General features: G+C 53.2%; 1 protein-coding gene across 2 annotated transcripts in view; it reads right to left on the bottom strand.

Moving 5' to 3' along the window:
• Nucleotides 1-25,669, bottom strand: part of PPP2R2C (protein phosphatase 2 regulatory subunit Bgamma) — a 130,329-nt gene that overhangs the window by 49,830 nt on the left and 54,830 nt on the right. The gene's annotated exons all lie outside the window — the stretch shown is intronic.

Below are 25,669 nucleotides of genomic sequence, written 5' to 3'. Positions count from 1 at the left end.
TTCCTCCTTCTCCTGCTTCCAGAAGCAGTTTGGGGGTTTCATGTGCTGACCAGGTGACTGGGCCACAAATCTGACACTAGCCCTACTCTGGGGGCCACTCATGGGTTCCCCATCGGTGGGACCCCCATAATCTTCACACATTCCTGGCCTGGACTCTGTAGGCCCCAGAAACTCTGATCCAGCTTTAGCATAATGGAGCTACTCTCTAATAAACCGCAGCTCTGATCGCTGCCCCCACTCCATTCTCCTACAGCGACCAAAGTCACAGCGTGACTTGGCCCCAAACCCTCCACTGGTTCCCAAAACTGGAGTCTGTTTCCTCCCAAAGCCCTCCTGGGCAGCCTCCCCTGTCAGATGGTGGCCACTCCATCTTCCCCTGGCTCGGGCCCAAGCCTCGGAGTCTCTGTCTCCTTTCTCTGTCTCCCTCTCCACACACCATCTCCTACTAGCCAGGCCATCACAATGTCCCACAGCTCTCCACCTCTCACCTGGATGATTCCGACAGCCCCCTAAAGGATCTCTTTGCTTCCTCCCTCCCCCTGCTTAAGATAACCCCAGCAGAGCATGAAGGAGCCCGCCCGAAACCTTCTAGATCAAATCCCCATTTGACCTCAGAGTAAAGCAAAGGTCTCAGAGTGGTCTAAAGCCTGAGTAGTCTGCGGTCCCCAGAGGCAGGCCATATCGGAAGCCCAAAGCTTCACCCTTCTCCTGCCCCTGCACAGAGCATGGTACTGTGTTCCACCCAGGGCTGGGCAATCCCCACCCCCCAGCACCACCCCTGCCACCACTCCCTGATGCTGCGCTTGGCCATGTGATTTGCTTTGGCCTATGGGAGACCAGCAGACAAGCCACCATCCAGCCTCTGCCCCTGCCAGAAGGACCCACCCAGGCCAGCTCCCGGGTCCCAGGAGGACGGGGAGGAATGCCGCAGTCACCCAGCCATGCCAGCCTCAAGCAGGGCCCCTGCCCCCTGCTCACCCAGCCCAGCCCAGCCCAGCCCAAGACGAGCGAGATCGGCAGTTGCGCGAGGAAAAAATGTTTGTTGTTGAATGCCACTGAGTTTTGTGTTTTTTACTCAGTAAAAGGTAACACCTCTCTCCCTGCCAGCCTCATCTCCCTTCTTGCCCACCTCGCTCTTCCACTCAGACTGGGCTCCTTGCTGCTTCTTAAAAGTACCAGCTACCTCTTATCTCAAGGCCTCGAGTGATTTTCACTTTCCTATTCAATAAACACCTTTTGCTTTTCCCATCAGCGCCTGTTAGAGGCAACTCCTGGTCTGCACTGGCCTCCTGAGCCATAAGTAAATGCCAGCTTTGACAGCAAGGGAAAAGAGGAGAGAGGTGGTTTAGAAGCGGGAGGATGGACTGGACATGTTCATTGATCACAATAAAAGCACATTTCACTGAACTTAGAAAAACAAGACAAGACGAGGAGAGCTGGGGGACGGGAATGTGTAAACGGAGCCGGGAAGGGGTCAGGCCCTCCACGGGGCCACCGGGCCTGACCCAGGAGCACATGCACACCGGACCCAGAGCCAGAGCCCAGCGGTGCCAGGGTCCCGGACGGCATGGCGCCAGTTCTCGCTCTTCCTATTAACACCCCCTAAGGGGACAAACAGCAGGATATAAAATTGTGTATAAAATGTTTTTAATTATATACACCAGTGATCACAGCCGTGTTAAATGGCAAACACACTGGGCAGAGGCAAGAAAAGCCAAAAAAGGACCCCCCACCCCATTAGCGGAGGGTGCTCTGGGGTGGCTGCAATAAAATATTTCTGTTTCTTTCTCCACTTTTCTATGTTTTCTCAATTTTCTGTAATGAAGGTAATTTTTAATAGCTCTTTTGGGATATATCTGATATGCAAATGCACATATTTAATATATACAATTTGATGAGTTTGGACATATGCATAATTTATATTATTTTTATGACAGAAGAATAACAATGCTATTAAATTAAAACGCCAATGTGACCACTGGTACCGAGAGCGAGTGTTGTCCATAAATGCTGGGCGGTTACCACAGTAACAGACACTAACATCTGCAGGCAATTTACAATTTATGTGTCAGTTTCACATCCGCTGCCTCCTTTGAAACTCACGCCAACCCCTGATAGGGATACCACTATAATTCCCATTGGCAGCTGGAGAGATGGAGGACCCTGCACGGGGACAACCTCCTGAGCTGCTCGTGGGCCAGTGGGAAGTCCCAGGTTGGAATCGTGGCTCCGGCACCTTGGCTGTGTGGCCTTGGGTTGGGCACACCACTTCTCTGAGCATGGTTATAATAGAGTCTGCCTGGGGTTGGGAGCTCCAGTGGGACTATGGGGTGTGAGGGTCCAGGAGAAAGGATCATGACTCTGAGAAATGAGGGGTTACCAAAAGTACCTGGACAGAAAACTACAGCCCCCTCTCATCCTTGCTTCTGGCCTGCACAGACGTCGCAGTGGCCAGCTCAGAAGCGTGCAAGATGAGTGGTGGCCGAAGCTTACGGTGCAGATCTGGGGATCCTGACCTCCAGCCCCGCACTAGTCCCATCCTGCAAATATCTATGGAGTAAGCAGGCCAGGGCATTGCTTCCTCAAGCCTTTGGACTGGTGGATGTTTCACATCTCTTTGTTGCTACAGGAAGTATCTTCCAGGGTTTACCTTCAGAAAGGTTACCTCCCATGAGAGCTAGAAATCCTTATCAATAAAACCTTGAAATCAGAAAGTCTATTCTCTCATCTTAGAATATTTGACATATGTCCAGTCCCAATACCACCTCCTCCAGGAAGCCTCCCAGACAGCACCGCTGCCCACCAGTTCAGTGGTCTCTCTGACAACTACAGTCTCATGCCCACTGTATGCCCCTCATTGAATGTGGACCCCTTCCTACATGGGGGTGTCTATGTCCACATTGCCTCTAGTCTTGACCACAGAAGGGAACCCTGCAGCATGTTCAATAATAACAACTCCCATGTCTTAAGTGCTCATTTGCCAGGCATTGGTCTAAATCTCTCCATGGGAGTTTTTGCTTCTGGTAATAGCCTGGTGGCTCCTGTTGGATCAACACTCTCACCAATTGAAACTATAAAGCCTCAAAAGAAAAACAAAATACAACTACCTGAAGGCACTGGAGGGGACCAAATGCCGGTGGAACCGCAGGAAAATTAGCAATCACTCACCCACTGAGCCATTTTCACGGCCTTTAGTCTGAGGACAGGCCCCAGTCTGTGCCATGTAGTTGCTGAAACTCAGATACAAAGTCCTACTCTTAAGGATTAATAAACCAGGAGGGGGAATCCCTAGTAGCTCCCAGAAAGTGAGGGAGTAAATTCTAGAAAGGGGCATGCCTGGCGGGGGGGGGGGGTTGTCACCAAATACAGCACATAAACTCTGCCCAAATCTTTGTCTAGCCACAAAAAATGCACGCACATGACAGACTCCAAGCAGCCCAGCTACGGCTAAAAGAAGTGAACTGGGGTTTGTGCTGTTGCCCATAACCCCAGAGACGGGGTTTGCAGCTGAGTTCAACCGAGTTAACTGCTCACAAACACAAAATAAAACAAAAAGGCTCTTTGGAGGGACATAATAAACATCTAGAATCTCTACAGGATATAATCCAAAATTATATGAAGACACACAAAGAAATAGGAGCATATCACCCATACTTAATATAAGGATAATTGATGGAAACTGGCCATGAAATGCCCCCGATGTTGGAATTAGCAAATGAAAAAAAATTAAAGTAGGTATTACAACCAAGTTCAACGATGTAAAGGGAAATTTGCTCCCACTGAATGAAAAGAAAGGACATTTCAACAGAGAAAGAGGAACTATTTTAAAAATAACCAAATGGATATCCTATAACTAAAAAATACAGTATCTGAAACAGAAAACCACTGAACTGCTTAACAGAAAATTTGAGATGACAGAAGAAAGACTTAGTACACCTGAAGATACATCAGTACAAATTACCCAATGTGAACAATAGAGAGAAAATAAATTTGAAGAGAAAAGAACAGAAACTCCAGGACCTGTAGGTCAATATCAAACATCAAACATACATGTAATTGGAGTTCCAGAAGGAGAGGAGAGAGATAATAGAGTAGGAGAAAGACTTCAGGGAATAATTACTGAAAAAAAATCCCCAATATGGGAAAAGACATCAATGCACACATTTAAGAAGCTTAGTTAACTCCGAAGAGGATAAATACTAAGAAAACCACACCTAACCATTAAACTGCCAAGGAACAAAATAATGATAACATTTTATAAGCAGCTAGAATAAAACCATGTTACATTCAGAGGCACCAGGCCTCAAATGACTGCTAATTTCTCGTCAGAGATACTGGAGTCCAGGGGCGCCTGGGTGGCTCAGTCAGTTGAGCGGCTGGCTCTTGATTTTGGCTCAGGTCATGACCTTGGGGTCCTGGGATCAGGCTCATATTGGGCTCCATGCTGACTGGGCATGCTTAAGATTCTCTCTCTCCCTCTCCCTCTACCCTTTCCCCCACTCGCACTCTCACTTTCTAAAATAAATAAACAAATCTTAAAAAAAAAAAAAAAAAAAGGATACGGGAGTCCAGAAGATGTTCAAAGTGCAGAAAGAGAATTTAAAAATCTGTGAACCCAGAATTCTGTATCCAGCACAAATATTCTTCAAGAATGAAAAGCAAATGGAGACTCAGTTAAAGCCTTCCATGGACCAGAAGTCTAACCTTGGCACAATTCTACTCTCCTCTCATCACTCTCTCTTTACAGATAAGGACACTGGGTCACTAAGAGGTGAGGCTCTTGGCAAGGCCCTTGCCCGAAGTCACACATGCAGCAGGGCCTCTGCAGTGTGTGCTTCTGGCATGTTCCTGCACCCACACCATAGAGCCTCATGGTGCCACCCGCTAAAACCTCAGGCTCAGATGGGGTCCCAACTCAGCCACCAAGTGAGGTCTGCCAAGCCCACCCAGTCATGGGTGCTCCAAGTCACCCTGTCATGGGTGCAGAAAAATACCATGAAAGTCCATGCTGCCCTTCCACTTGGGAGGTCCCCTCTGCCTTCTGCTGTGGCTCTAGGATGGCAAGGCAGGGTTGGAAGAGGCAGCGTGGGCCATGGAACACAGAGACACCAGTCAACTCCCTGGAACTGGGCACCACGCAGCCCTGGCAGGCAAGGCCCAGAGCTACCTGGTCGGGGAGGCAGAAAGCCACACCATGGTCCAGCGTGGGCTTAGGGAAAGGTCAAAGGTGGTGTCCGATGCGACCAGCCAAGTGACAGGTCCAGATTGGGATCTGGAGCCAGGGATGGTGTTGTGGGTTGAATGGTGTCCCCAAAAAGATACGTTGAAGTCATAACTCCAAGTACCTGGGACTGTGACCTTATTTGGATCATCTTTGCAGATGATCAAGTTAAGATGTGGGTCATACTGGACTTACAGCGGGCCCTAAATACAATGGTGTCCTAAGAAGAAGGCTACGTGATGACATGGGGACACACAGACACACAGGGAGAAGGCATGTGACAACAGGGGCAGAGACTGGAGTGACGCATCTGCAAGCTGAGGAACATCAGGGACAGCGAGCCACCGCCAGAAGCTGGAAGAGCCTGGAACAGATGCTTCCCTGCAGGCTTTGGAGAGAGCACGACACTGCCGACAACTTGCTTTCTGTCTTCCAGCCTCCAGACAGTGAGAGGAGGGATCTCTGTTGTTTTAAGAGGGAGAACAAGGCTACAACAAGAGACCATGTGCACACCAGCCCTGGAGGACACCGGCTGCATGCACCCTGGGCTGTGGCTCCTACTGGTGCCATGTGGGGGAGGGTCAGCCCATGGATCTCCACAGTACCCACTGTGGCTGTCAGCAAGAGGAACATATGCCAGTCGCAGCCCTGTACGTGCTTGCTGTGTGACCTCACCCAAATCACTCACCCTCTCTGAGCCCTGACTGTTGCATTGGTAGGATGGGAAATGTCATCCCTGCCTGGCCACAGTTCCAGGGTTTATGTGTGGACTGGAAAGTTCCCAGAAACTCTGGCAGAAGCCTGCAAATGAGACGGGGAGATTAAGACGCTCATCGGGGGGACTCTTCCCTGCTCGTCCATCACCATCCGTCACTGTAAGTGCTGTCGACACTATTAATGATCCATCAGATCCATCACCCCACAGAAGGGGGGCTTTGGAAAGCCCAGCCTGACCCTTCTGATGGGAGCACTCCCTTTAATTAGTGTTGTCAGAAGCATCAGGCCGATGAGGAGGGAGGTGCGGGCAGAAACAGGAGGGAAGAGGAGTCTGCCTGCCGTGGAGGGAAGTTCAGCAAGAGAAAGGAGCCCCGGCGGCGGGCACGAGCCGGGGACAGGGCATGGTGAGCGGGCTTCCCCAGCATCTTCTCCGGGACCCCTGGGAGGAGGGGGCCACGCCGGCAAGGGAATCCAGGCCTGCCCTTAACAGGGTGCTCTGGGTCCAGGGAGCCACACGCAGGAGGTGAAGAGGTGGCTGGGGGGGAGGTGACTTCGGGATGGGGAGGGGTGGGATCGGCCAGGGCCTCCGGGAAATGGCAGCGCGCACGTGGGGTCTTGAGGAGCAAGGAGGAGGGGCAGACTGACAGCACTGATGGCTTCCTGGATCCACAGCCACTACCCTGCTTCCCGTCCGGAGACGGACCCCATTTCCCCACACCTGACCCCTCCCGGGCCTGTGACCTGCTTTGGCCAACAGACCGGGGTGGACATGAGAGCTGCTGGTTCCAAGCCCAGGCCTCACGAGGCCTTGTGGCTGCTGCCCTCTCTCCTGGACCCCTGCTCCACCACGAAACCCCAGGCCAGCCTGCTGGAGGATGAGAGGCAGGGACGAGCCACCGCAGCTGAGGCCACCCTGGGCCAGCCAACAGCCAGTCAGTCCCCACACATGAGAGAAAGCCTGCAAAGAGCAGCCGGGACACTTTCCTGAGCACAACTACGTAGCGCCGATGCACGAGTGAGCACAGCCAATGTGCAAGGAACACCCAGATGACCCACAGACTTGGGAGCAAAACTAAATGCTTACTATTTGAGGCCACGGAGCTCTGGGGAGGTTTGTTACGGGGCAGGCGCTGACCGGGACAGAAGGGTGCCCAGCAGAGCCACATCACCATGTCTTTACTTTTTTTGGTAAGATTTTATTTATTTATTTGACACAGAGAGAGGAGTGAGGAGAGAGCACGCACAAGCAGGGGGAGCGGCAGGCAGAGGGAGAAGCAGGCTCCCCGCTGAGCAAGGAGCCCGATGCGGGGCTTGATCCCAGGACTCTGGGATCATGACCCGAGCCGAAGGCAGACACTTAACCAACTGAGCCACCCAGCCGCCCCCATCACAGCGTCTTTAAAACAAAGAGTGGCCACCCATCCAGCTCTGCTCCGGAGATGACCTGTTTTCGGAAGTAGGACAGTCATTGAAAAGGGGAGACCTTCCCCTTGAGAACAAGCTCTCAACTACCGCCTAGGTTTTCGGGCAGGTGCACACTCCTTCCCCCACCCAGGGGCCTCATCTACACTGCGCTCTGACCACCGTGCTGTCCCTTCCCGGTTCACCTGGACAACTCCAACTGTTCTCCAGGTCTCAGCCCAAATGTCCCATCTCTGGAGAAGCCACCAAGCCCTCCATGCTGACACCTGGTTCTTTCGGGTCACGGTGGACAGTGACGGCCCTGGGGGTGGGAGGCAAAACCAGACTTGGGCTCAAGCCTTCCCCGCTCACTGATGTGTGACCTGAAGTAAGTCCCATCCCCTGAGACTCAGTTCCCTCCCCTGGAAAACAGGGGTAATGTCACTGGACTCACAAGGGGCCTGATATGACAGGGATCAGGACGGCGAGAGTGGGAGTTCTGAGAACCTGGACTGCGTGTGGCCCCAGGACACTGGCCCATCGGACCAGGACAGGTCATAGTAATAGTTAACCTCCTGGTACTTTCTGGGAGCTGTTCTAGCACTTGACAGACAGCACTAAATCCTCCTAGCTCGCAAAAGTTGGAGTGATACCGTAGTCCCCAGTGTACAGATGAAGAAACCGAGGCAGAGAGAGGATTAGTAACTTGCCGAAAGCTGCCTGCCTGGTGTGTACGGGGCTGGGACTTACTCCTAGGCAAGCTGGCTCCACGGTCCTTGAACCTGACCCCCAGCCTGGTGCTTCTCCAGACATTTAAAGGGGTCAGAGATGGGAGTGGGGGTGGGTAAAAACACTTCCTGGGAGAAAGCAGGTGCTGAGGGGAGGGTCCCCATCAACCCGTTCCCTCCCCAAGTGGGTTACAGCCCAGTCTTACGAGCTGTGTGACCTTGGACAAAGCACTTCACCTCTCTGAGTCCACCTGACCATCTGTGAAACAAAGATGGCCATGCACACCTTCCAAGGTGGCTGAAAGTTTGACCTGCCATCACCTGGCACGTGACAGGCACTGGGTAAACCCGTTCACCATTCATTTTATCCTCTCAAAAGAATGTTAGTTAATGAGGAGTTAGTTATTGTGTTAAGGGAAAATGCTGGCTAGAGTTTGATGTTTTAATGTAGTCTGTTGGATAAAAGACTCAAAAACAAGTACAGATTTTCTATTTGGGATGAGGAAAAAGGTCTAGAAACGGGCAGTGGGGCTGGTTGCACAGCACTGTACATGTACTTAATGCCACTGAAATGTCCGCTTGAAAACGGTTAAAATGGCACAGTTTATCTTGCGCATATTTTACAATAAGAAGTTTAATTTATTTGGGCCCATCCAGGGGCCAATTAATTTTAAAAAATGGTAATTGAGCACCTACTGTATCCAAGCACCGTTGCACACACGGGGAGCTCTGCGTATACACTCCCCGCAGGAAGCTCGCTCTCTACTGAAGGGCACAACCAATAAGGAAATTTTTGCATAAATATGATCATTTTTCTGGGGAGGGGTAAGAGCAAACATGAAAAATAAAGGTAAAGGGGATGGAGGGGGTGGGAGGTGCTGTTTTAGTTGGGGAAGTCAGGGAAGACTTCTTGGAGGAGGGGCATTTCAGCAGAGGCCTGAGGAAGCAAAGGAGGGAGCCACACAGATAGCAGGAGGAGTAGCAGGTGCAAAGGCCCTGAGACGTAGGAGTCAGCTTGGTCTGCTGCAGGTCAGCAAGGAGGGCAGCGTGTGCGTGAAGGTGACGGGCAGGACTGAGCTCAGAGTGGTGGGCGGGTGAGGTCCCTGGGCAGGGCAGGCCAAGGCGGGACTGGGAATTTGATTCCAAGTGACAGGAGAAAGCGCAGAGCGTTTTGGGCTGGGGCTCCCCGCTCTGACAAGGATGAATGGCTGCTGCTACCCTCGTGCGTGTCTCTCACTGAGGGAGATGAGCTCTTTCAGGTGGGGGGCAGAGCCCCTTCCCTTCCCCGGCGCAGGTACCTGAGCGGCTCTCAGGAAAGGGTTACGTAGCGGGGAATGGCAGGAGCCTGCCCCATCCCCGCTGCCCACGTGCCTTACGTAGGTTCTCTGTGTCTCCCTCTGGTTCCTCAGCTGTTAGGACAGGTGTTGGCATCACGATGTTTTTGTTGTTGCTGGTTTTAACATTTTAAAAATGGAGGTATAATTCATGTAACATAAAACTCACATTTCAAACGGCATACTTCAGCGGTTTTTAGTGTATTCACTGTGTTGTGCAACCATCGCCACTACCTAATTCCAGAACATTCCATTCACTCCCAAAGAGAGCCCCCATACCTGTTAGCAGTCGCTCCTCATTCCCTGCCAGCCACTCACCTGCCTTCTGTCTCTGTGGCTTTGCGTCTTCGGGACACTTGCTATCACTGGGGTCATACAGTTGGGGGCCTTCTGCGTCTGGCTTCTTTGCCCTGGCATGTTCTCAAGGTTTATCCACGTGCAGTGTTTGCCGCTGCTCAGTCCTTTCTCGGCTGAGTATTACTCCATTGTGGTCAAGATGCTCTTTAGGACAGGCCCCATTCCCTTTAAGCAGAAACTCAGGCCCCAGAAGCTTGAGTGGTGGCTAAGCTTGTGAGTGGCCCTGCACCCTTGGACCCCCAACCCACGGTGCACCCAGCCCTGCCAGCTGGGGGGCTGCTGCGGGAGCCAGAGCGAGGGTGGGATAGTGCTGCCCCTTCCATGGCTGCTCCCCGAGGGGCGGGATCCAGGCAGGGCAGGGGCTGTGGCTGCCAGCTCCTCCCTGCCAGGCCAGATGGGCGCCTGCTGGGTAGCCGTTGGCCTGGCCAGTACAGAGGCAGATGGGCTTGGCGAAGAGGGGTGTGGGGACAGCGGTGGATTTGCCTGTGGTCAGCAGGACCTGGTCAGGCCGCTGCGTTTGAATTCGGGCCAGGTCAGATTGTGCTCAGAGCAGGGGCCACTCCCCAGATCTGAGTCCAGCAGAGCCCCCAGGCATCACCCCTCAATCAGACCCCTGTGCGCCCGGAAGGTGGCCAGGAGGCCTGGGCCCAGCAGCCGGTCTGGGGACAGGGCGAGGTGAAAGGGACCCAGAGAACACCACCTGCTCCCTGCCTGCTTCCTCACAGCACAAGCTCCAGGGAAAGCCCACAGCACCGTCACGTGGGCTTCTCTCCTAAAGAGGAAGATTCCCAGGGCCCTGCCCAGACCCAGTGGATCAGAATTGCTTGCCGGCACCTGGAATCTGCATTTCGACAGGTTCTTCTGTGCGGTGCCAAGATTTGCGAGCCGCTGGTGAAGTGCGGGCAGGTTTGGGAGTGAGAGAGTCTCACTTCACTGGGGCTGCCTGAGCCTCAGTTTCCTGATCTCTACAGTGGGTACAACGCTATCATCTCTCAGGGTTGGTTGTGAGGACTTGAGGAGACATATACAAAAGTGTCTGATAACAAGACACTGCTCAAAAATTGAGAAGCAGGGGCGCCTGGGCGGCTCAGTCGCTTAAGCATCTGCCTTCAGCTCAGGTCATGGTCCCGGGGTTCTGGGATTGAGCCCCGCGTCGGGCTCCCAGCACAGCCGAGAGCCTGCTTCTCCCTCTCCCTCTGCTCCCCCTGCTTGTTCTCCCTTTCTCTCTCTCTATGTCAAGTAAATAAATAAAATATTTTTTAACATAGAGCTGTAATCAGTAGTATGCTGTTATTATGCACACAAACCAACAGAACCATCTGGATACTGAGAGAAAGGGCAGAGAGGAAGAATTAATACACAGCAGGGGGTGGTTTGAGATGTGGTGAATTTGCTGTTGGGGGACCAGCTATGAACCCCACTGAGTCTCAGTTTCCTCCTCTGTGTAATGGTCATGGCAAGAGCTGCCTGTGCTGGAGGGTTCTGGAAATGACAACATGCTTTCACAGGCCAGGTCGATGAGCCTGCTGTGGAAGGGAGGATGGAGGCCTGATGCTACCCCAGACTGACCACCAGTGTCCGGCTGGGCCAGCTGGCCAGGGCCCTCCCAGCCCCTGGGTCCTGTAGGCCCCGGCCTCTCGGCTCAGGATGCAGCCAGGCCCTCAGACCCCTGCTGGCAGATGGGCAACCAGGGCCAAATGGCCCGATGACAAGGATACGCTTCGGGCCTCATCACATCAGTGTGTCCACTGGTTCCTTTGCCAGGCCTGCGTCTGCCCTGCTCCGGGGCTGGGGCCCAGGGCTGGGCACTGAGCTGGGTGCTGAGGTCATGGCTGGCACAGCCAGCCGTCCCCTCTGCCCACCTCTCCTGCCTCTGCCCTGGTCCCGGCCATCACTACTTCTCTCCTGGAAGATTGGGGTTTCCTGCCTTTGTCTGGCCCGGTCCACACAGGCCAGAGGGCCTTTTATGAAGCTGAAACCCCATTACATCATGACCCTCCCTAAAACCTTCTGTGGCTCCCCACTGCCCTCGCCTACCTCTCTCTCCCTCCCAACACAACCCCAGGCCCTGAGCCAGCCTGGACTTCTTTGTGTCTCCCCAGGTGGGACCATTTAATTATTCAATGAATATTTAGTAAGCACTGACTAAGTGCCAGACCTCACGCTAGGCCACGGGAACTCAGCAGTGCACCAAATGGGCACTAAGCAGGCCCTCCCAACTGTCCAGCGTCTGTCGGCAGGGACGGTGCCCACAGGAAACTGCACATTGTACACACTCTCCTTCCCCTTCCTCCTGGGAAGGCCCTGTGGCCGAGACTCGGTGACAGCCCAGTGTGGGGTAACAGTGCATCCCCGCTAAGTGGTAGCCTGGGGTGTAGACAGTGCCTAGACACCCCCAACTGCTGTTCCAGCCCTGTCACTGGGGGTGCCCTGCAGCTGGCCGAGGGTGAGGGCAAGGCCTTGGCAGCAGAAAGGGCAGGGTCCCTCTAGCTGGGCACTGGCTGAGGACCGCTGGCAGCTCAACACCCAGAGGCTCGGTTTCCTCATCTGTAAAATGGGCACGATTGTGCCTACGAAATGGGGTGCTGCAGGCAAAGGTTAGTGTGGAGCCCACTTGATTTTGCCGCTGCTGCTGGTCCTCCATGGGGCCTCGTTCACTGGCAAGGAGCATCCTCGGGCCACTAGGCTCCCTGCCTTGCTACCCGGTGGGAAGGAGTCCCGGTTTCCCTGGAGCTCCTCTCTCCCGGCCTCGAGGATGACTGGGCTGTGCTGCTTGGAATACCAAGGCCGTGGGCAAGGAGATGTCCCCATCATGGTTTCGCCGGACACCGTGGTGGAACCTGGGTCCTCAGGGAGCTCACTCACTGAGAGCCACCATGGGCTGGGCACGGGCCAGGAGCCTTACCCACATGGCACATTAATCCCACCCCAGCTCTGGGACTTCAGGCCATTCTGCCATTTGCACGCGGGTAAACCCAGGCCCAAGCACACTGCAGTCAGCAACTGCTCTGTGGGTGCCAACTGTGGGGCCAGCGTGGTGACTACCCCTTAAACTTGGCATCAAGATCACTGTAAGCATTTCGCACCTATGACCTTACCTAATGGCTGTGATGGCCTTCTGGGGTGGCATGACTCTCCCCCACTCACAGATGGGGAAACGGAGGCTCCCTAAGGGTGGGGTCTGTGCTGTGCTGGTAAACAGCTGACCTCCGGCTCTTTGGGGGTAAGGGGGAACCAGAGTGGACACCCTGACTTGTGTGTCTGTTGAGCCTGAGACTTCAAGCCACTCACAGTTTAACAATGGGCCTGCAAAATCCCTAAAAACGTAACAACCGGGGCTGGGGCACCAAACTCCTGACACAAGACAGCTCTGGCACGCCCCTGGGCAGAGTCCGCCATGTCCATGCCTGCACGGGTCCTGAACCCGGCCTCAGTCCCAGCCTTCGGCCTCCAAGTGAGACTCCTCCCACACAGCCCCATCACGGCCCTCGGAGGGGTCTGGAAGCCCCACGTCTCAGTCAGCAGGACCCTCGCCACAGCTTCCAAGCCCCCACCCGGCATGGCCCGGCATCATGGATGCCAGGACCAGGGTGCTCGCGGAGGATGGCCAGACCCCAGCACGCTATGCAACGGGCTAAACATTCAAACCCGCCTCGGGGGCCGTAAGGATTAAATGAGGGAGCACATGTTCATGTTAGATCAGGACCTCGAACAGCCAAAACAATTCTACAGCAAAAGAGCAAAGCTGGAGGCCCTACAGCCTGACTTCAAGACTCACTATAGAGTTGTAATCAGCCTGTGGTATCGCTACGAGGACACACCTGCAGAACAACAGAACGGAGAGGTCAGAAATAGAGCCACAAATCCATGGTCAGATGCCCAGGCAATTCGATGAAGGAGGGATGGTCCTCCCAATCCACAAATAAACGTATGGGGAGAAAAGTTAACATCAACCCTTACTTTATGCCATGTAAAAATTATATCGGAATAGTCACAGACCTAAACATAAACGCTAAATTACAAAACAGCTGAACGAAAATACAGGAGGAAGTCTTTGCACCTTTGATTTCTTAGGCAAGAGCTAAAAAGCATGAATGGTGAAAGAAAAAAATGGGTAAGTTGTCCTTTATCGAGATTTTAAATTTTGCTTTTTGAAAGAAACCATTATAAAAACAAAAAGGCAAGCCACAGGTTGAGAGAAAATATGCACAATACATGTATCGGACAAACTGCCCACATCCAGAGTGTACACAGACCTTGTATAACCCAGTAAGAAGCCTGCAAACCACTTAGTTAAACACGGGTAAAAGATTTGGTCAGACACCTCTTAAAGCAAAATATATGAATGGCCACTAAATACATGAAAAGATACTCAACACACTGGTCACGGGAAATGCACATTTAAATCCCAATGAGCGGGGCGCCTGGGTGGCTCAATCAGTTAAGCATCCAGCTCTTGGTTTCGGCTCAGGTCATGATCTCAGGGTCGTGAGATCGAGTTCTGCACCAGGCTCTGCACTGAGCGTGGAATCTGCTTAAGATTCTCTCTCTCCCTCCCTCTCTGCCCCTCGCCCAGCTCATGCTCTTGCTCTCTCTTGGAAAAATAAATAAATAAAAGTAAATAAATAAATCCCGATGAAAGGCCAGTACATATCCATGATGGGGGCTAAAATTAAAAAGACTGAACACACCAAGTTGGTGAGGACGGGACAGAACTGGAAATCCCCCCGGCTGGTGGAAACGCACAGCGCTATCAGCCCTGCGGGAAAGGGCTGGACAGTTTCTTGCAGAGCTCAGCACACACCGTCCATATGACCCAGCCATTTCTTGGCACCAAGAATAACAAAGCCCACGAACATGAAGACTTGCCCATACGTGTTCATAGCAGCTTTATCCACAGGAGCTCAAAACTGGAAATGACCAAGTATCCGTCAACAGGCAAGTGTAGAAACAAATTGTAGTATGTCCAAACAGTGGAATGCCGTTCAGCCACGAAGACAGACACGCCAGTGAGACACATGGCAACGGGAGAATCTCAGAATTATTATGCCCAGGGAAAGAAGCCAGACAAAAGCATATGTGGTCCGTGTATCTGAAGCTCCAGAAAAAGCAAACTCATATTCAGGGTCAGAAGGCGATTCAGTGGTCGCCAGGACACAGGGCACGATCCAGGAGAGACAGCGCCTTTCGGAGAACAAGGAAACTTTTGGGAGTGATGGAAATGTTCTGGATCCTAATCGTGATGGCAGCTTCCTGAGTGTCTACAGCTGTCAGAACGATGGGGACTCTGCACTGCGAGTAGATGTGGTTTAAAGCAGGGACACTGTTTTTAACTTTTTGTCTGCAGTAAAGGGGAAAAGGGGAGGGGAGCCACCAAAGCAGGCACCTTCCCCGTTCTGAAGCCTCCAGAAAACTGCTGATTTAATACCCTCAGGGCTCTATAGGCAAACTGACCACCCGAGTAATTACATTAAGGAAAACAGTCATTTGGTTCATTTTTCATCAACTGAGATCATTCATATTTATCAAGCTGCTAATTCATCTCGATTTGTCTAAGGAGGTCTCACACACCCTGGCCTGGGCATGAGAAATGCATCGTGCCAGGCGCTCGGTATAATCGCATTAATTGCATGTTGAATTAATTAATAATCATCCTGCTTCCCCAGGCGCACAGAGCTCCTCAATGGCCAACGGGCAGCCAGAAGCCAGTGTGGTCAGCCTGATGCCTCCCTCCGGGGTCGAAGTCTTTTCCAGGGCATTCTCAGATGCTGAGGCTTGACCACCAAGCAAAGGCAGAGGCAGGACCACTTTGATGTGATATGAGGGGTCAGGGTGGGCCATATGGCAGTGAGGCTTGAAAACCAGCGGGCAGCCATTACGGCGTCAAATGCAAGCTGCCACCAGAAATGTCCAGTCCAGCCGGTGACAGAAGTCTGCAGCTGGATAAAACTGTGGGGGACAGTTGAGCCAAAGCATGGGAGTCTTGGCTGGGGGTCTCAGGTCAAGCCGGTCGGAGCCGGTATTTTCCTCCCAGTACCTCTTTTTGGATCCTGTCTAGGATTCTAAGCTTCCTTGTCAGTGGATGAAGTGACCCGGGCCGGGGGGAGACAGGCTTTCTCTTTCAGTTTCATCCTCAGCTTCATCAATGCCCTAAATCAGCAGTTCTCAGATGCGGTCCAAGGGCCCCTGGCGGCTCACACGGTCCAGCTTTTCCCAACTACGTATCTGCATGAGGCTGGATGTCCTACTACTTAAGTCAGACAACAGATCCGAACAGGCTGAGTGCAGAAGCAGGTGCAAGAATCCTGCTGTCGTTATGAAGCCAGACATTAAAGAGATGTACAGAAATGCTACTCTTCTCATGAATGTTTTTTGTTTTGGAAAACAGTAATTTTCCAAAAAAAATATTATTTATGTTACCATATAATGGGCTTATTATTCTTATTTTTAAATGAATAGATACGTAAATCTTTTTAAATGTCTGTTTTCATTTTAAAATGGTAAATATCAGTGGTGATAGCCCACATATGCAGAAGCTCTTAGGGAATCCCCGATAATTTTTAAGAGTGTAAAGGGCTCCTAACACCTCAAAGGTTACAAAGTATGGTGGGCAATGCGGGTATTTGATCAATGAATGTGTCACTAATCAAATGCATCGTTCCTCAGTCCTTAGAGCTCCTGGGTCCATCAAGGACTCTCTGTGCTCCTAGGCTGGTGCCATCTGCCACAAGATACCAGGAGCCAAATGGAGACGTGAAAGTGAGCTGATGGGAACCTGACAGCAAACATCCTAGAACTGGGCCGAAGCTCGCACAGGCCGGCTGGCTGCTCCCGTCTCGGACGATACCCTGCCCCTGCTCACGCGGTTGTTGTGGTCAAGGGAGTGAGGGAGGGAAGAGAGCATCTCCAAGGGGAAGAAGGATCTCAGCTCATATACATATTCTGTCAAAAGCAGTACTGTGTCCAGTGCACATTTTGGCCATATGGTGCACGGCGAATGGCCGGATATCCGGCTACACGGCGCACGGTGCACAGCTGGATGTTACACGGTGCGCGGTGCACGGCTGATGCTACGCGGTACGCGGTGCACGGCTGGATGTTACACGGTGCGCGGTGCATGGCTGGATGTTACACGGTGCGCGGTGCACGGCTGATGCTACGTGGTACACGGTGCACGGCTGATGCTACGCGGTACCTGGTGCACAGCTGATGCTACGTGGTGCACGGCTGATGCTACGCGGTACACGGTGCACGGCTGGATGTTACGCGGTGCGCGGTGCATGGCTGGATGTTACACGGTGCACGGTGCACGGCTGATGCTACGTGGTACACGGTGCACGGCTGATGCTACGCGGTACATGGTGCACAGCTGATGCTACGTGGTGCACGGCTGATGCTACGCGGTACACGGTGCACGGCTGGATGTTACACGGTGCACGGTGCACGGCTGGATGTTACACGGTGCACGGTGCACGGCTGATGCTACGTGGTACACGGTGCACGGCTGATGCTACGCGGTACACGGTGCACGGCTGATGCTACGTGGTGCACGGCTGATGCTACGCGGTACGCGGTGCACGGTTGGATGTTACCCGGTGCACGGCTGGATCTACACGGCCATATGGTGCACGGCAAATGGCCGGATATCCGGCTACACGGCGCATGGTGCACAGCTGGATGTTACACAGTGCGCGGTGCACGGCCGATGCTACGTGGTACATGTGCACGGCTGATGCTACGTGGTACATGTGCACGGCTGATGCTATGCAGTACACGGTGCACGGCTGGATGTTACCCGGTGCGTGGTGCATGGCTGGATGCTACAATCAATATTTGGCCAAAGGCAAATGTCACCGCTGTAGAAAAAACTTCTGGGTTATGAGAATAAATCTGAAATTGTATTCGACATTTGAGTCATGAATCCTATTGGAAATGTTAGCACACTATTCAACCTGCCTGTCATTCTAGAAAAAACTGGTGAAGTTGACAACATTTCTCTCCAACTCCTGGACCCAGCTGACAGTGAGGATGCGGTTTCACAGATGGACACTTTGGCCAAAGCTTTCGGAAGGTGCTTCTGAGTACTTCCAGCCTTCATACGCCTCCCTCTGCTGTATGTTTAGTTGTAATATTTCTGCACACGCTTGCCTGGCAGTTGTTATGCACGATGACTAGAATAGCAATCTCGGTGATTCTGGACCACTGATCCCCGAGGGTTCAGACGACAATGAGGCAGTTCCTCAGCCTCCCAGAGACTGAGGGCAAGGCCATGCAAGGGCACGCATGGAATAGCAGCTTGGGGCTCCACGTAGCTCAGAGCCCTACACCCCGGCGCATCCTGGTCTGAGATGCCCTGGAGCTGGGCTTGAGGGCTTGGGCTCGCGTGCAGCATCCACGAGCCTGACAGCTCTCCACTGTCACACTTTATCCAATTGGCTCCAGGGGCCACAGATCAGCTCCAGAGCGCCCCGGCTGTGAGCTCACGGAGGAAAGTCATGAGCAAGACAGGGGAACAAGCCCTGTCTTCCGGCTGCACAAATAGCAGAATCTGGGAGGGGAGACTTCCACCTGGACACAGCTATGGGGGATCCTGCGGAGTGTGCTGGCATGATAACAGTGGCTGCCACTTAAGTACCCCCGGCAGCCGGACACAACGCGGCAAGCTTACACGCCTCAGGCGGTCGAGCAGAATAATCAGTGGCCCCAGCATCACAGCCAGACAACCCAGCTTCCAATCCCGGCTCTGTCATGCACTAGCTGTGTGATGCTGGGCCAGTTGCTCAACATCTCTGTGCCTTGGCATCCTCATCTGTACACCAGAGTTGCTGATACAGTGGGTGCCAAGTTACTCATGGGGCGGCGGGGGGAACAATAGGTGACACTCTTGGAACACTGTCTGGGATGGTGTTCCTTGCTCTGACCCGCCTCCTCCCACCCACCAGCAACCCGGGAGGTGAGTGAGGACTGTGGTCTCTGCTTGAGGCAGGAGAAAAGCCACCCTGGAAGGCTGAAGGGCCCTGTCCAAGGTCCTGCGGCAGGTACAGCTGGGTCTTGCACAGCATCTGCCTGCCCCCAAGCCCTCTGCACTTTGCACTTTACCTGTGGCTTTTTAGTTGAGCCGTTCCTGTTCCACCAAATCAAAAAGAAGCTCCTCTTTGCTATTTTAGACCCAAGATGGAAAGCAGGATGAACTCGTAGATGGGGTGTTTGGCTCTGCCCCTTCGCAGTCACGCGTCCTCAGTGTTCTCAGCTGCAAAATGGGCACAGTGCTACCTGCCCTCCCTTCCTTCCTTTTTTCTCTCCTTGCCTTTTCCCTTCTTCCTTCCCCTGCTCCTTTGTTATAGCAAACACATGCTGCGCGACCGCACTAGGTAGTGAATCAGGCAGGAGGCCCTTGGCCTTCACGAGCTCCCAGTCTCGTCTGGGAGTCAGGGAGGCAAACAAGCACCATGTGCTATGGCCAGTGCTTCAGCGGAGAGAGACACGGGGACTGGGAGGGCCCAGCCGGGGGAATCAGGAATGGCTTCCTGGAGGAGGTGGTACTGAAGCTGGGTCCTATGAAGTCAGTATGAGCAGAAACACAGCCGGTGGGGAGGCATTCCGGGCAGCCAGGGGCAGGCACGTGCATGGCTGGAGCACCCAGACCGTGGAGGAGGGGAGGCAGACAGGTCGTCAAAAGCCACCTCTCTGCAAGGCCCTGACCAACCTCCTGAGAAAGACCAACCGAGTCAGGAAATCTGCATCCTCTTGCTGTCGCGGGACTAACTCACACCTTCCAGGCCCAGCTGGTAAATCAGGAGGGGGAGGAGCTGTAAATTCTACCGAGGCCAGAAGGAGCCACTCTGGGCTAATTAGAACTACAGAGCAGTTTGAGGGTCTCAATTACCGCTCTCGGCAGGAAGCGCATCCCCACATCTGCGGGGTGATTAAGTCCACCGGGACGTCGCTGGCGGCGCGAGGTATTAAAACGAAGCGGGGTCCTGGAGCAATTCGGTCTCACTTAAATGGGCGGATTGTCCATCCGAGGGGTCCGAGACTCAGAGACGGACACGCGGGAGTGCGGCAGAGCCCCCATCAGCAACCGGTCTGGAGATGAGAACAGAAGACCCACTCCGTCCTCCTCCTCCCCTCCCGCCACTCCCTCACATTTTATTTAATTTAAAAAAATAAACATATAAGATAAAAGAAAGGACACTGAAATCACAACTCTGTTTCCAAGCGTGTTCACTTGGAGCAGCCGAACCTATTCTGCTGGTGGGGATATTTGGTCCTGGGGGTTACGCATATGAGGGCGCTACCCTCTGCCATTCCGCCCCGTGACCGTCATGGGGGCGAGGAGCACTGGCGTGGAGTCAAGGGCCCCAGCTGCCTCCCCAGCCTGCCAGCACCTCGCTGTCGACCTTGGCTCTGGAGCTTGGCCTCTCAGGGCCTCAGTCTCGTCATCTGTGAAGTGGGCAGTGGGAGCTGGATCAGGAAATCAGGGGCTCTGCCACTCCACAACTTCCCAACGTACACAGGGACGGGAGCTGCCGCATAAGACACAGGACACCAGTGAAATTTGAACTTCAGATAGACAACCAATCATTTTTTACTATAAGCAGATCCCAAATATTATATGGGACGTACTCATTCTAAAAAAAAAATTATTTTCTGAAATCAAATTTAATTGAGCAACCTTTTTATTTGCTAAATCTGGCAACACAACTTACTCTCAATAGACTAGACCGTGATTTTCACAGGGAGGGAGGAGGAGGAGGGGCGGGTGGGGAGGTGGAGCACGGGCCTCCCGTCGGAACCCCTCCAGATCAGTCTGAGAATCACCGAGGCAGGAAAAGCAGGTGCCATGATTTCGGAGTGGCAACTGCAGCTCCAGGGGTACACCTCGCTCCTGACACTCCAGCGTGCCTCCGTGTGTCTCTCACGACAGCCTGGGGGCCGGAACTGTCGCTCTGCTATTGTAAAGATGAGCAAAGGTAGACCCACAAGTGTGGCGGGACTTGACCACAAGGTTCACGCAGCCGGTCCAAGGCCAGAGCCGCCCTGCGCTCCGGGGGGGGGGGGTTGGATAGGGGGCCCCCAGGTCTACCTGGAGACTCCCAGACCCCGTGTCCCTCCCAGACCTTGAGCCGAGCTCCGGCCTCTGCAGCTGCCCCCATTCAGTGACTCTCGGGGACCTCCTTTCTAAACCGCCCCTCCTCACCCCTTTCAGCTTGGTTCCAGTCAGCTGACCGACCACCTGCCACACTCCACCAGACAGAGAGCTCAGGCCTGCGCAGGCCTCCCCAGAGTGTGGATCATCGCTGGTTAACACAGTGACTAAGGTTAGTTAGTTCCCGCTGCATTCCCAACACTGCCTTAGGAATGCGTATGCACCACGTCACCAACCCTCCCATACCTCCTCTAAGGTAATTATTACTGTACCCATTTCTCAGATGGGGAAGTTGGGGCTCAGGTTCAATGGCAGGGCCAAGCGGCAGAGCCGGGACCAGAAACCACCTGCGGTGTCCCAGCTCCCTGCTCGCTCCTGGCTCCCTCCCAGAGGTGCTCAGTGCTTTTCTCCCCCGGAGGAACTGCTGTCCCTGGGCAGGGACTGTGGAAATTTCCTTCCTGAGCCAACAAATCAGGCTGCTCCCAAGTTCTGGGCTCTGTAGCAGGCCTCTGGTGAGCTCCCTTGAGAAAAGGCAGGTCTTCACGGTTCCCGCCCCCAGGCCTGGCTGAAGGTGCCTTCATCTCCCTGCAGTCCAAGCTCTTAGGGAGCACCAAGGACACGTGACCCTCTCTTGCCCCAGGCCAGGTAAGGGGCCGGCACACAGAAGACGCCCAGAAAGCGTGTGTTGAACCTGCTCTTCCACAGCCCGGAAAGCAGCTACTGTAGCTGCTTCCAGCCCATCCTACCAGAACCACCCAGGTCCGCGGGGAGGCGCTGCCCCGACGACCCTGACCATCCACAAAGCGCTTTGCAGATTCGAGGTGCGTTTGCTTCCTGCGTTTCGGTGGCGTGTTTGCAACACCAACCGTGAAGCACCCCGGCAGTGTGCTGGCCATCCTAAGACAGAGGAGCTGAGACTTGGGGGCACGGCCTTCAGTTCCCTACAGAACAACTTTCCAACCGGCAGGTGCATCAAAATCTCCCAGGGGGCTTGTAAGGGGATGGTGGGCCCTGACATTTCTGAGTTAGGGGGCCCAGGAATCTGTATCTGACGGGCTCCTCGGGGGAGGCAGGGGCTACAGCGGGCATGCGGGCAGGTAGGTATGGAAAACCAGGGTGGGTTCGGGGCACCAGGTGACTGCAGTGGAGGTCCTGGTGTGCAGCGAGTAGACCAGTGTGTACGGAGAGGCAGGCAGCGGGGAGCTATGGGAGACCGGGACGGGTTCACGGGTGTAAGGTTCTCAGGAGAGCGTCTGGCACAGAATGAGCACTAGAGAAGCCTCAGGGTTCTCACGGCCTTCACTGCCCTGTGCCAGGCAGTGAGTGGGGGGTCATTTCCACGACCTCCTTTAATTCTTAGAGTTGCTCTGTAAGACAGCTGCTATTCTATTAGTCTCCCCAAGTGAGAAGAGTTGAAGGACTCTCCCAAGGTCACGGGGCTCCAGAGCAGGAAAGTTGGGTGAGGTCAGCCGGGCCGCTCTTTGAAGAAGACCCCTCTGCCCTTCTTTCCTGTCCCGCGGGAGCCCGGCCACCTCCCAACTCCTCTGTTGTGAACAGGAAGGGTAGCGCTTGAAACTGGCTCTTAGTGGAGACTTGACAATGGTTTACTGAACAAATGAATGGATGAATAAATGGATAACAAATGGATAAAAGGGGGAGGGGAGATGCAGGGACGAATGATTGCCACAGGGAGAAAGAACCTTCTCATCCAGCTCAAAGGCAGAAGGAAGATCCCCAATGTAATGACGGGAAGGGCAACCCCGCGCCCGCAGTGACACGCTTTCATTACTGTTCATGGTTTCCAGGGCCCATTAGCAAATCCCCCCGGCTCCTGGGGGTGATTAGATCGGGGGACGGGCCAGGCCTGCGCCCCAGGCCACACTGGAGGGTCCAGGTCTGGGAAGCATCCCATCTTGAATCCAGATGCTGATATGACAACATCAAAAAAACCTCATTTGCAAACCCAAATTAGTGCCGTCCTCATGATCGTATACAAGAAGGATGGGCACATAAAGGGAGCCGTGAGCGAGCATGACCATGGGTAACGGCATCACCAAGGAGCCGGGAGAGCTCATAAAGAAAGGGTTTTGTCACCGAAACCCATTTGGTGACTTACAGACTCAGCTTAATTCTTTGTTTCGTAGCCTGGCAGGGCTCTCTTCTTCTCCTAGGTTATCGATGATCACCCTTGATAGTAACACAAGGTGTACGAGATGGATATAAACATACAATCACGACCGTCACAGGTGCAATGATGAGATTTAACATTTATTAAAGAAGCACTTGTGCTGAGCCCGGCCCTGCTCAGAGCATGTGCCGAGCATTACCACATCCACTTTTGAACAATGTAAGACATTCTTGTCCTTCTGCCCTCTTTCAGTTTGTCTTTCTGAATGCATCTGATTTATTTCGTTATCCAATGAACTCCTGCCCAGTCCCAGCCAAAGGGGTCGAAAGCCCAGTCAACAGGGACCAGCAGATGCTGCTGGGTCAGTGTGCCTTTCATACAGCCCACTACTGCTGGAGGCATTTTGCAGCCCAGAAAAAGAAAACCGCATCTCAGCCTCCTCACATTTTCATTTGTACTATGGAACGCCAACGTTTCACTGTGGTGGCCTGAACGGTCACCCTGCAAGACACGTGCCCACGTTCTAATCCCCAAGAACCTGAATGTGTGGCCTTCATTATAAAAAGGGTCTTTGCAGACATAACTAAATTAAGGCTCTTGAGATGAGATCATCCCAGATTATCTGAGTGGACCCGAAATCCAGTGTCAAGTGTCCTTGAAAGAGACAAACAGAGGAGAGACACACTCCCATGTGATAGACGAGGCAGAAATTGGGGTGATTTAGCCAGAAGCCAAGTCATACCTCCAGAAGGTGAGAGAAGCAAAGAAAGAATCTTCCCCAGAGTCTCCAGAGAGTGTGTGGCCCTCCCGACACCCCAATTTCAGCCTTCTGGCCAGTGGAACAATGAGAAAATAAATGTCTGTTGTTCTAAGCCACGGAGTTTGTAGTAATAAATGGGGCAGCCCCAGAAAACGAATACATTTACTAACCAAAACTGATGGGCTACCTGACCTGGTCAACAAAGACCCAGAAAAATCAGGACACAGGGAGTGAATTAGGAAGAAGGGCCCTAATCCTCCAAAACTCCAACAGGTTTTATGAGCATTTATCGCTGATAATGCATTTCGAGGTTGAATACTCTTAGCCAATGGACAGAAAAGTCTTTAAATTATTTTAAACTATTCAAAGTGCATAAAAACACAATCAACAGGACATAAAGTCATCCCGGGCACTGCACTGCCCAGGACAATGGCGACCAGCCACATGTGGCCACGGAGCCCCTGAAACGTGGCTAGACTGAACTGAGCTATGCAGTAAGCGTAGATTGATTTCAAAGATTTTGTATGAAAAACAGAATGTGAAATATCTCAATAATTTCTGTAGTGATTCTATGCTGATCATTTTCTGGATATGTAAATGAACCATTAAAATTAATTGCACCTATTTCTTTTTGCTTGTGCAATGGGGCTACTAGAAAATCCGAAATTCCCCACGGGGCTCCATGCCATTTCTATTGCTTACTACTGATTTAGGGTAGGCTGCAAATCTGGTGATTACTGGGAGTTTAAAAATTGTGCGTGCCACTTGGCTGGTGAAAAAAAATTAAATGGCAGAAGAGACTAGGATCCCAAAATGATGCAGCAACACCCCAAAGGGGTCAAATGTTCAACTGATCAACTAGCCGCAGTGATTTCTCATGGTCCCTTATCCGCCACCAGCTACGTCCCTCAGTGGTTCTTCACCGCATGACCACGCCTCCACGCTGCCCTCAGCTGATTGGATCAAGAGGTAGACACACCCCCTTGGAGGCAGCCAATCACCAAACTGCCCAGAGAGCTGAGCCAATCACGTTGCTGTCCCTGGAGGGGGCTCGCGAAAGGTAGTGGCCTGAGTTCAGCAGGTGTAAGGATTCCTCCAGGTTGCAAGACCTATTAAGCCAAGGCCACGAGAAACACGAATAATCCAGAGCAGGGCGTGACCATTTCAGCAGTGCTTGTTAAGAATGCAGATCCCTTGGCCCTGTCCCCAGTCTGGGTGGGACCTGGGAAGCTGGGTTTTAACCAGCCCCTGAGCATGTCTGCCACAGGAAGTCTGTGGTTCACACTGTGAGAAACCCCAAGCGCAAAAGTTGCAGAGGTCAGTGGGTAGAGAAGGGAAGATGGAACAGATCAGGGGTCCAGTTCAAGGGGCCAGAGCCAGCCAGGAGCGTCACTGTCTCAGGGTCCCCGACGGGATCCCAGGGTAGCCTCACCGCAAGGCTCCCGTCCAGCATGGCCTCCGAGCTTCCTGGAAAACTGGCCGGTGGGTGCCAGGCTCTCCGCCCCCTAACTCAAGCAGATGGATCTGCAACGCTCTTCCTGTCTTTCCTTTGGCATCTGTCTGATGAAAACTCCAGTTCACCTCCACCTGAAGTCCCAGCTCGTTCCAGAGTTCAGGACACTCTCTCAGGAAGCAGAGTTTCTAGGAGGAGCTACGCGGATGTCACCATCTGAACCTCCCGTGTCCCTCAGATGCCCTTAAACAGAGGGCCCCAGCTCGGCGCCACCAGCAAGCCAGCAGGAGATGGGTGTGCCTGCTTAGAACTGGGCTTCTTCCGAGCTGAGGACCGCTCTCTGTGGGGCCCGAGGCAGAAGCCCGCCGGGGGCCTCTCCGAGCTAATGGGGCCACATGTAACTGTAATTACACCAGCTCAC

This window comes from Ursus arctos, unplaced genomic scaffold (genome assembly GCF_023065955.2).
Source record: "Ursus arctos isolate Adak ecotype North America unplaced genomic scaffold, UrsArc2.0 scaffold_9, whole genome shotgun sequence".
In the NCBI taxonomy this organism is placed as follows: domain Eukaryota; kingdom Metazoa; phylum Chordata; class Mammalia; order Carnivora; family Ursidae; genus Ursus; species Ursus arctos.
The sequence above is the reverse complement of the archived record's forward strand: the minus strand, read 5'-3'. Positions and strand labels throughout refer to the sequence as shown.